Source organism: Nicotiana tomentosiformis, chromosome 12 (assembly GCF_000390325.3).
Source record: "Nicotiana tomentosiformis chromosome 12, ASM39032v3, whole genome shotgun sequence".
Classification (NCBI taxonomy): domain Eukaryota; kingdom Viridiplantae; phylum Streptophyta; class Magnoliopsida; order Solanales; family Solanaceae; genus Nicotiana; species Nicotiana tomentosiformis.
In genome coordinates this window covers 45673686-45683487 of record NC_090823.1, presented here as the reverse complement: position 1 = coordinate 45683487, position 9802 = coordinate 45673686, and the positions used below count along the sequence as shown (strand labels likewise).

The 9802-nt window shown below is 34.7% G+C and overlaps 1 pseudogene; it reads left to right on the top strand.

The window, feature by feature from the left end:
• Positions 1-298: 298 nt before the first annotated feature.
• On the top strand, positions 299-9622 carry LOC104116932 (uncharacterized; annotated as a pseudogene).
• Positions 9623-9802: the final 180 nt, after the last annotated feature.

Here is a 9802-nt window from a genome sequence, read left to right as displayed (position 1 = left end):
ATTCATTTTACTTATCAAGACATTCCAAAGTTAGTTGCGATATAAGATTTTGTCACTAGTTTTCTTAAAATAAAATTTCATTAGTTATTATTAGCGACAGAAATTAGGTCCGTCGCTATTTCCGTTGCTAAAATTTTTGTCCTAAAAATAAAATTACCCTAGTTTAAAGACATTCCAACTATTAGGGTACAAACACGTCCACTTTCTCTCCTCTCTATAGACTCCCACTTTCACTCCTCTTCAACAATGTGTGTTTTTTTATTCAAATACAAAAATTTGGGCATGAATCTAGGGTTAATGTCTGAAAAATAAAAGAAAGCTTTCGAAATTGCAAAATATTTGCTGCAGAATTCTGATATTCGAAGTCGTGTGTTTGCTGCTCCGCAAGATTCTTAGACGAAAGGGTAGGGATTGTAACTTTTGTTTGACTGATGCGTTGATTTTAGGGATTGTATGTCCTTGATATGGTAAGCTTCTTTGTGATTTTATTCCTGTCTTGTAGATCTGGGCGAGAATCATGTTCATCCTGTCTTGTGCTTCTATCTCTCTCTTCTTCTAAATTCGTTTACTTTGCTTTATTTTGGTATTTTCTTTTCAAAGTTTCTCCATCTTTATTCCAGATTTTCTCTACTCTTTGTTATTGTTTTTCCCCTCATTTTATTCTTTGTTTATTCCACTTGTGTGTTGGCAATGGAAAATTACGAGTATCCCGTAGTTTTACTGTTCTTTGGATAGTTTTTCTTACTGCATTTTGTACATCCATGTCATTAAATGTATCTGAATTGAAAATGCACATATATAAATAGATAAATAGATGCATGTTGAGTATATCTATGTTCCATAGTTTAGACTGAGTATGATTGTATTTGTAAGGTGAATAGGTTCCTCCAAAATTGACTTCTTTGCATCCATTTAGGTAAAACCTGTATAAGTTGTTACATTTTTCATTAACTTTGTTAATTTTAACTTTTCTTTCGTCGCCCCAGCCTCCGTTGCAATCTTTCATTTTTCTTTGTATAGTTTTTGTATAATTTTGAGGGCAGATCTGGGCGAAATGGTAGATTGCTCTTTTGGTAATGTATAGGTGTCGTGAAAACACTCTTTAGAAAAAGGTAAAGGAAAGACTATGTAACATTCCCCCTAGTCCTAGACTGTACGATATACAATATAAAGTGAACTCTTTCAAGTTTGATTTTGTATCTGAAATTAATATACTTTATCTAATAAACATGATGAGATTGAATGCAGTTTTTTTGGTTCTTCCTTCAAGATTTTTCAGTGGATGTGACAGATTCGCACTTTGAAGTTCTTTGTTGGCTATCTCGACAGTATTTCTACAACGAGTACTAGCTATGTGAGTTGCTTTCTTTCTAAAGTTCACTGGAAATGAATTAGAACTTGTTCTTGGTTTTTGGTTATTTTTCCATTTTAACTTTCCACTGTTAATTTTCTAAAGTAGGATTTTTCCAGAAAAGAAGGCATTCTGATGTCAACTTGTTATTCATTTTAGAAAGCATTCTGATGTCTTATTAAATAAAGAACTCTAAGGTCTTGTTTATTTTAATATTAAATAGGAACATGGACAATTTAGAGCGTGATTGGATGTACAAAAGGTTGGATGGCCGAAGGGGTATTAATTCAAGTTTCATAACTGGTGTGAACAAGTTTCTCCAGTTTGCTTGTTCTCAGCGCAATCGCATGAGTGGTGACAATGTTAGATGTCCATGTAAAAAATATCACAACATTAAATACATAGATGTTGAAACTGTTAAATTGCACCTTTATCAATATGGATTTGTTGAGAACAATTTTCTTTGGAAGTATCAAAGAGAAAAAAATGTGACTGGTGAGATGTCTTCTAGTGGGGATTTGCATGGTGGCGCTCAACCTGAATCGGGATATGAGAATCCATATCGACAAATGGTCTTGGATGCAGTTGTACCCAATTTTGGCCATGGTTTGAGCTGGCAGTCTTATAATAATATTGAACCTGAGTCGTCTCATTCTTATGAACCTTCAATGGAGGCGGAGCCTAATCCTTCAATGGATGAGGAGCCTAATCTTTCAATGGAGAAGGAGCCAAATCTTGAGTGCCAAAGGTTTATGATTTGCTACAGTCGCTGATACAAAATTATACCCTGTTCTTCCCTCTCTCAACTCGCAGTAGTTTCCAGGATGCTAAATATTAAAATGGAGAATACTTTATCACAAAGAGGTTTTAAACAAATGATGCAATTGTTGAAAGAGGCTTTACCAGAAGATAACACAATGCTTGATAACTATTATGAGACCAAGAAGCTAGTGCGTAGCTTGGGTTTTCCAGTTGAAAAGATTGATTGTTGTAATTCTGGATGTATGATGTATTGGGGTGAAGATGAGGACCTCACATCTTGCAAGTTTTGTGGCCACCAGAGGTACAAACGCCGTGTCGGTTCTTGTAAGAGGAAATTAATCCCTTACAAAAAAAATATATTATTTTCCTTTGATTCCTAGATTGCGGAGATTATATGCATCTCATGCTACAGCCGCTAATATGAGATGGCATCATAAGCACATACAAGAGGAGGGCGTAATGCGTCATCCATCAGACTCTAAGGCTTGGAAGCACTTCAACGAAACTCATCCTTTTTTTTGCTGTTGAACCAAGAAATATGAGGTTGGGATTATGTACTGATGGTTTTCAGCCCTTTGGTCATTCAGGGAGGAAATACTCTTCATGGCCAGCGATTGTCACTCCATACAATTTGCCTCCAGGGATGTATATGAAAGAGGCGTACATGTTCTTAACTGTCATTGTTCCAAGGCCAAACAACTCTAAACAAAAATTGATGTTTATCTACAACCTTTAATAAAGGAATTGACCTTGTTGTGGGAGACGGGTGTAGAAGCATTTGACATCTCAAAAAAAAATTCAATTAAGGGCCGCTTTGATGTGGACAATCAATGACTTTCCAGCACATTCTATGTTATCGAGATGGAGTACTGCCGGTAACTTAGCATGTCCGTATTGTATGGAGGAAGCAAAATCCTTTAGATTATGTCATGGTGGGAAAACAACTTGGTTTGATAGTCATAGAATGTTTCTTGACCAAAATCATTCGTTTAGGAGAGATCGTAAATACTTTCGTAAAGGTCATACTATCATAAGGCTACCACTACCCCTTAGAACTGGAGAGGAAATCTTGAACCAAATTTGTGAGTTGGGACTGAGGAAAGTAGCTGAGCTAGATGCACAAGAAGTTAATGGGAGAATTTCTAGGTCTTGTGGATGGAAAAAGAGAAGCATCTTTTGGGATTTGCCTTATTGGAGCTTTAACATGATCCGACATAATCTCGATGTCATGCATATTGAAAAGAATGTCTTTGATAATGTATTTAACATAGTTCTTAATGTTGATGGCAAAACAAAAGACAATCCAAAGGCACGTGAAGATATGGTAAACTATTGCGATCGACCGCAATTGGCAAAGAATCCTATTGATGGAAGCTATCCCAAAGCTACATATACAATAGAGAAGAATCAAAAAATTGTCTTGTTCAATTGGTTGGAAAATGTGAAGTTTCCAGATGGGTATGTTTCGAATTTGAGTCGATGCCTAGACACAGACAAGTATAAATTATTTGGTATGAAAAGTTATGATTGACATGTGTTCATGCAACTTTTGTGAGCTACTTCCTAGTAACGTGTGGCAAGCACTTACGGAATTGAGCTTATTTTTTAAGGATCTCACCTCGACTGTTCTTCGAGTGGTGGACATGGAGAGATTAGAGGCAGACATCCCACAGATCTTGTGTAAGTTAGAGCGTATATTTCCTCCTGGATTCTTTAACTCAATGGAACATGTGCATGTACACCTGCCATATGAATCAAGGATTGCTGGACCTATACAATATAGATGGATGTATCCTTTTGAGAGGTTATAAACTTTTTATGCTCTTATTATAACAATTATGTTACACATGACTTTATGAATTTAATGGTCTATCCATTTACTTGTATAGGTACCTTCGAACTCTTAAAAAATGATTAAAAAAATAAAGCTATGTCGAGGGTTCAATTTGTGAAGCATACTTGATGATGGAATCAATACAATTATTTTCTCATTATTTTAAACCTCATGTCATGACACGTAATCATAATGTGGCCCGTAATGATGATGGTGGTGTGATGGAAGATCTTGAAGGAAATTTATCAATATTCACCCATCCAGGCCGACTATGGGGAGAAGGAAAAAACAGAAGTTTGTCCCTCGAATAAATCAAGGCAACCCAAACTTATATTCTACTAAATTGTGTAGAGGTTGAGCCGTTTGTAAGGTATCAATTTTTAATAATAATAAATATATCCATATATTTTGAGTCTATATTTAACTTATTTTGTTGCAATGAAGTATGTACATACAACGGTTATAAGAAGAATTCCCCAATCTATCTCAGGATCAAATAAATGAGAGTCTCGAAACGTGTTTTACTATATGGTTCAAGGAATATGTAAGACTATAAAAATCATTATCGTTTAAGCAATTATGTACTTGAATTGGCTTGCTATATTTAACTAAGTCTTATAATTATTTTGAAATAGATTCGATGCAACCACATTGAGAACCAATTCTTGCGTAGTCTTGCTCATGGACCATTAATAAGCGCAAAATGTTATCCGGTGTATTTTGTTAATGGAAATAAATTTCACACGGAATGTAGTGGTAGTGCAAGATCAACAATTAATAGTGGATTTTGTATCTCGAATCCAAATGTTGGTGACTATTATGGACGGATACAAGAGATTATACAAGTGAAATACCGTGAATAACCTTTAAAGCAAACTGTGTTATTCAAGTGTGAATGGTTTGATCCAACTATGAATGTTGGTGTCAAGGAGCATAATCAATACAAATTAGTCGATGTGAACCATCGTCGTCGTTTTAGAAAGTACGAACCTTTTATTCTTGCGATGCAAGCAACTCAAGTGCGTTATGTGCCTTATCCTAGCACGAAAAAGAACAATGCTGATTGGGTAGCTATTTTGAAAGTTAAACCTCTGGATGTTATTGAACTTTCTGATGAGGCAATAACATCAACTCCAGAACCGAATCTTCCATTCCAAGTTGAAGAAGTTAAAGTCCATTTGATAGATATTAATTTCACCACGGATGAGAATATAATCTTACATGATCCAAATGGCGAAGTAATTGAAATGGTTGAACCCATTGATGATGGATTATTGATAGAGTGTCAAGAGTTTGAAGAAGAATCTTCAAAAGACGAGTATGAAACTGAGGATGAAAATGAGGAGGATGATGAGGAAGAGTTTGAAGAAGAAACAGATGATGACTAGTGTGTTGATAAAAATGCACTACTATATTTTTGTTGAGTTTTGTTTTTCTAGTAATCTATGTGGTATGTTATAAGTCATGTATCTATTTTATAGTATAATCTATAGAGAATCAAACCGAATCCACGTTTGTAGTAATCTAAATGGTATAGTACTCTTCTAGCTTACGTTGTGTTGTGCCTCTTTTTACATTACACTCTTTTTTTATAGCAGTAGAATAATGTTTATTAACAACTTAATAGTGTTACCTGATTAATCTGTCTAAATTCAGAATTAATTAGAGCCAATATCGTTGTATTTTGGCCTAAAGAAGTTATCAAATTCAACAATTTAGTGAGTAGTTCAAGCATTGGATAGTGCAGGTATTTTTTGTATTGTGTTATGTCTCTTTGTGTCAATTTAATAGTGTCTTTCTGATATTGTCTTTAGCAGAATATTTTATTTTGAAGCTTCATATGCCATATGTTATTTAGATATGCATTGTTTCATATCCTTCTTTTATTTATTTATTTTGTAGATATGCCTCGAGGTAGAGGTCGAGGTAGCGCAGGCCGTGTAGGTAAATCATCAGTTAGGGGTAATTTTTCTACTCATGAAAATATGCCTATTATTCCCATTCCCATAATTAGTCCTCAACAAGGTGGTACGAGTTCCTCAGGTGGACCAGTTCACATCAATCAAGTTCAAACATTAGGTCCCAGTAGTATGTCACCTATTCAAACATCAAGCCATGGTAGTACCCCAACTATTAATTCAGAACCATCTCCAAATACCCCTAATCAGAGCAACATAATAGGCGAGGGTACATTTTCTCAAAGCAACATAATAGGCGAAACTGAGTGTAGCAGTACCCCCGGGCCACAGACGCTTCTTACTATTTCTCCTGCTGGGTTAGTACATACTTGTACTATTACTTTTGGTATATTTTTATTGATATATGGTATGCCTTTAAATAATGTCTTCTAATTTGTTCAGGTTAGAGCCTTCATATGAATGCTCTGAGTGTATAACTAAGTCTTTCAAGCATGAACTTGATCCTAATGGATTCAACTGGAAAAGCGTCTCAGATGAGATAAAAAAAAATTATTTTAGAGAATTCAAGGTATAATCCATCACAATTGGATTTAGAAAGTATATTAACTTTTATATGTAACTTGTTAATGTTATTACTTTATAAAATTATTTCAGAAGGTATTCTACTAGGATTCTTCAATTGATAGTGCAGTGCGGATCCAATGGGAGCGTAGGGCAGCAAAAAGATACAGTGATTTTGTTAGAAAACTAAAATCAAATGGGGTGCAACCGGACTCTATTCCAAATAATGTGTGGCAAAGTTGGTTGAGACTTTGGAAAGATCCTAAGTATGTTGAAAAGTCAGAAATAAATGCAAAAAATCATTGTGCTGGGAGCGGAGTTGCCACTGGGACTCACACAGGTGGCTCTATCAGTGTTGGGGAGCATCGCAAGAGACTTGTAAGTGTATATAAAATATCTGAAAATCTCATTTATGTTTGCTCTAATTCGAATCTGAATCTCATTTAAGTAGGTTACCTGAAGTTGTGAGATGCGGATTGTCTCTTGTTCTATTTTTAATATTCTGCGTTTGAGTTATGTTTATTGAACTTTTGTGCATTGGTAGGACTTGTATTTTTCTTATAAATTGAGACTGTTTGATTGAGTTTGAATTGAACTGAGTCTCATCTTTGTTACTACTGATTGAGGTTCGAGAATTAGAAATAATGTCGAGTCATACTGTTATTGTTTAAGGTTGTATGAGCTGCTGCTTCAGAGATCGATTTGAAGCTCATTTTCAGAAAAATGTCAATCCTATCCTTCAGTTCTTACACTGTTTTGAGTGTCCAAGTTTATTCCTTGTTGATAGCTGTTGTGAAATTGATTGGAGTTAGCTGATTTGAGTTTGAATCACTAGAGACTGATTGAAAACCAGTTTTGAAGTATTGAAATCAAATCATGTTCTGGGAAAACTGATTGGTTTAATTATTGAAGTTTGCAACTGTTTTTGGGATAGTTATGGAGTAAATTGATAGCTGAAATTGTCCTACTTTGAACTTGTTGCCACTGGTTTCTAATAGTTATTTCTAATAGCTGTTGGTGTCATGTTAAAAGTAGTAAGTTTAACTGATTCCATTAAAAGATTAAAAGAAAATTTTCAGATCTAACTTGTCAAAAGTTCCATGTGGAGAATAAGAAAATGCTTAAAAACTGACAGGAGGAATGGACATTTAAATGGTGGCAAATGGGATAAAATTCATAAATAACCACTTTTCAGTCTTCTAATTGAAAAATAGAGTTTTAAATTCCATAGGTATAGATAGTTCCATGACAATATCCTCAACTTTCACTTGTGAAATTTGAAACTCTATGACCAGTAGGTTTAAAACTCTATGACCAGTAGGTTTAATCTTGGAAATTTCTTTAGTAGGTTTAAAAGTCCGCCTGCTCCATTCCTGCTGCCTGCTCTATTTTCCATCAAAGAACCAGTAGAAGCCCACATTTTCCATCAAAGAACCAGTAGGTTTTAAATGAGTAATCTATTGCTCCCCTCAAGCATTGTTCTGATTGTTAATCGCAAGTATGCAAGATCTGGAGTACTGTCCAGTAGTGAAAAATCAACTCACTGAAGCCTGTTAATCAGGCTAAATATATATAGGAAGAATGGTCTGCAAGAAGGATGTCAAATTAAGGACAAAGAATAAGCTCCTAAAACTAATGCTCCTCTTTGAAATCTACATTGCATGGCTATCTTACGGGCTATGAATGAGCTCAGTTTTCTGTCAAAACAATCAGTTTCGTTGAGTTGTGGTCCATGTAATGTGGTATTTCGCAATTTCTTACCAACTTTCAGGTTGAATGATAATATATTACAAGTGCTTATGTTTCTTGAATTATTTTACCATGTAGTAGATATGATTGCTAGTCCTTTTTCGTGGAAACTTTTGGTGATCCATAATCTAGATTTGGGCCCCTAGAAAAAATTATCGATGATAGTGTATGCAAACACTTCTGGATGCTGATTTGCTCTGTTTCTAGCTTGAGTGTAGATATAAGTGCAATAGTTGGGCCATATTTGCCTGAGAAGTGAGTCTCTTTAGCTTCTAAATTCACTGCTTTATACCCTGCAGTCCTATGTTCTCTAGTCAGTCTGCATTCATATGAAAAGGTTTTTTGCTGTAAAAGCATGTATCAACAGTGGCTGCAATACTAAGGTACTCAATGGCTATAAATGCGCTACCATATCTCATCGATTTACCTGTGGCTTTCTTGCAAGTAATTCAGTTGTTGCCTTAAGTTTGCTGCTTCCCCTTGCCAAAACTAGCAACAAAGAAATGGAAGTTTAGTTTAACTTGACAACTACTATATTAGTTATATAAAGACAAAATTGATAACAGAACTTGATTCTTGACAGTCTTAAGGTCTATCTTCTTAATTGAATAACTTTTGTATAGGCTGTTAAAAAGGATCGAGATCCAACACCAATTGAGTTGCATTTGCACGTCCATACACGTGGTAATGATGGAAAATCTTTTGTTGCTGAGAAATCCCGAATCGTACATGTAAGATAGTTTTTTAAATAATTTTATTGACTTTACTTTCATATATTTTTTTATTTTGTAAATTGAATGCTCAATATTATTTAGTCTTTTTATTTCACTAATTATTAACTCTTCTACAGGAAAAATATCAGGAGATATTACAACAACAAACACATACTCAATCTGATAGTGATCAGTATAAAGCATATTATCAATCCGCGGGAGGAGAAAAGAAAAGAAGAGTATATGGTCTTGGATCTCAAGCAAAATGCTACTACGGGCCAAATCTTCATGACTCTTTTGGATCTGATGCTACATCACAGCAACACCTCCAAATGCTCAATCAACACCGACAGAGAATCTGGATGAGTTAGTGATGCGATTGATTCATGCACTGACATATCATATAGTTCCTGTAATTATTGAGCGGGTACGCAAATTAGTTTCCTTACCCTCGCATAAGCCAAATATTGATCTTACCAACCACCCATTAGATGTGGCACCTACAGTTCCTACATCTTCTACTATTGCTAACATTGAAGAGGTTCATGCATTGGGTTCTGATGATGACCGTAACTTTCCAGCCTCGCATAGTTAGCCTATTTTGTTTGGACTTTATTGTTGGTCCTTGTGAATTTTTTGTACTTAACGATACCGTTATATGCATTATGCTATATATTTTGGACCTTGTTGAATATATTGTTAATTTATATTAATATCAGTGACTTTTTATTAAGTGTATTTAATAGCTTTTACGTAATATGCTTGAACAGAGTACATTTAAAATAATAAATAAAAAGAATTTTAAAAAATTAGCAATATGTTAAAAATAAATTAGCGACGGATACTTTCCGTAGCTAAAATTATCGTGTAAAATTAAATCTTGCGACGAATTGGCGACAAAAGATTTTTGTTG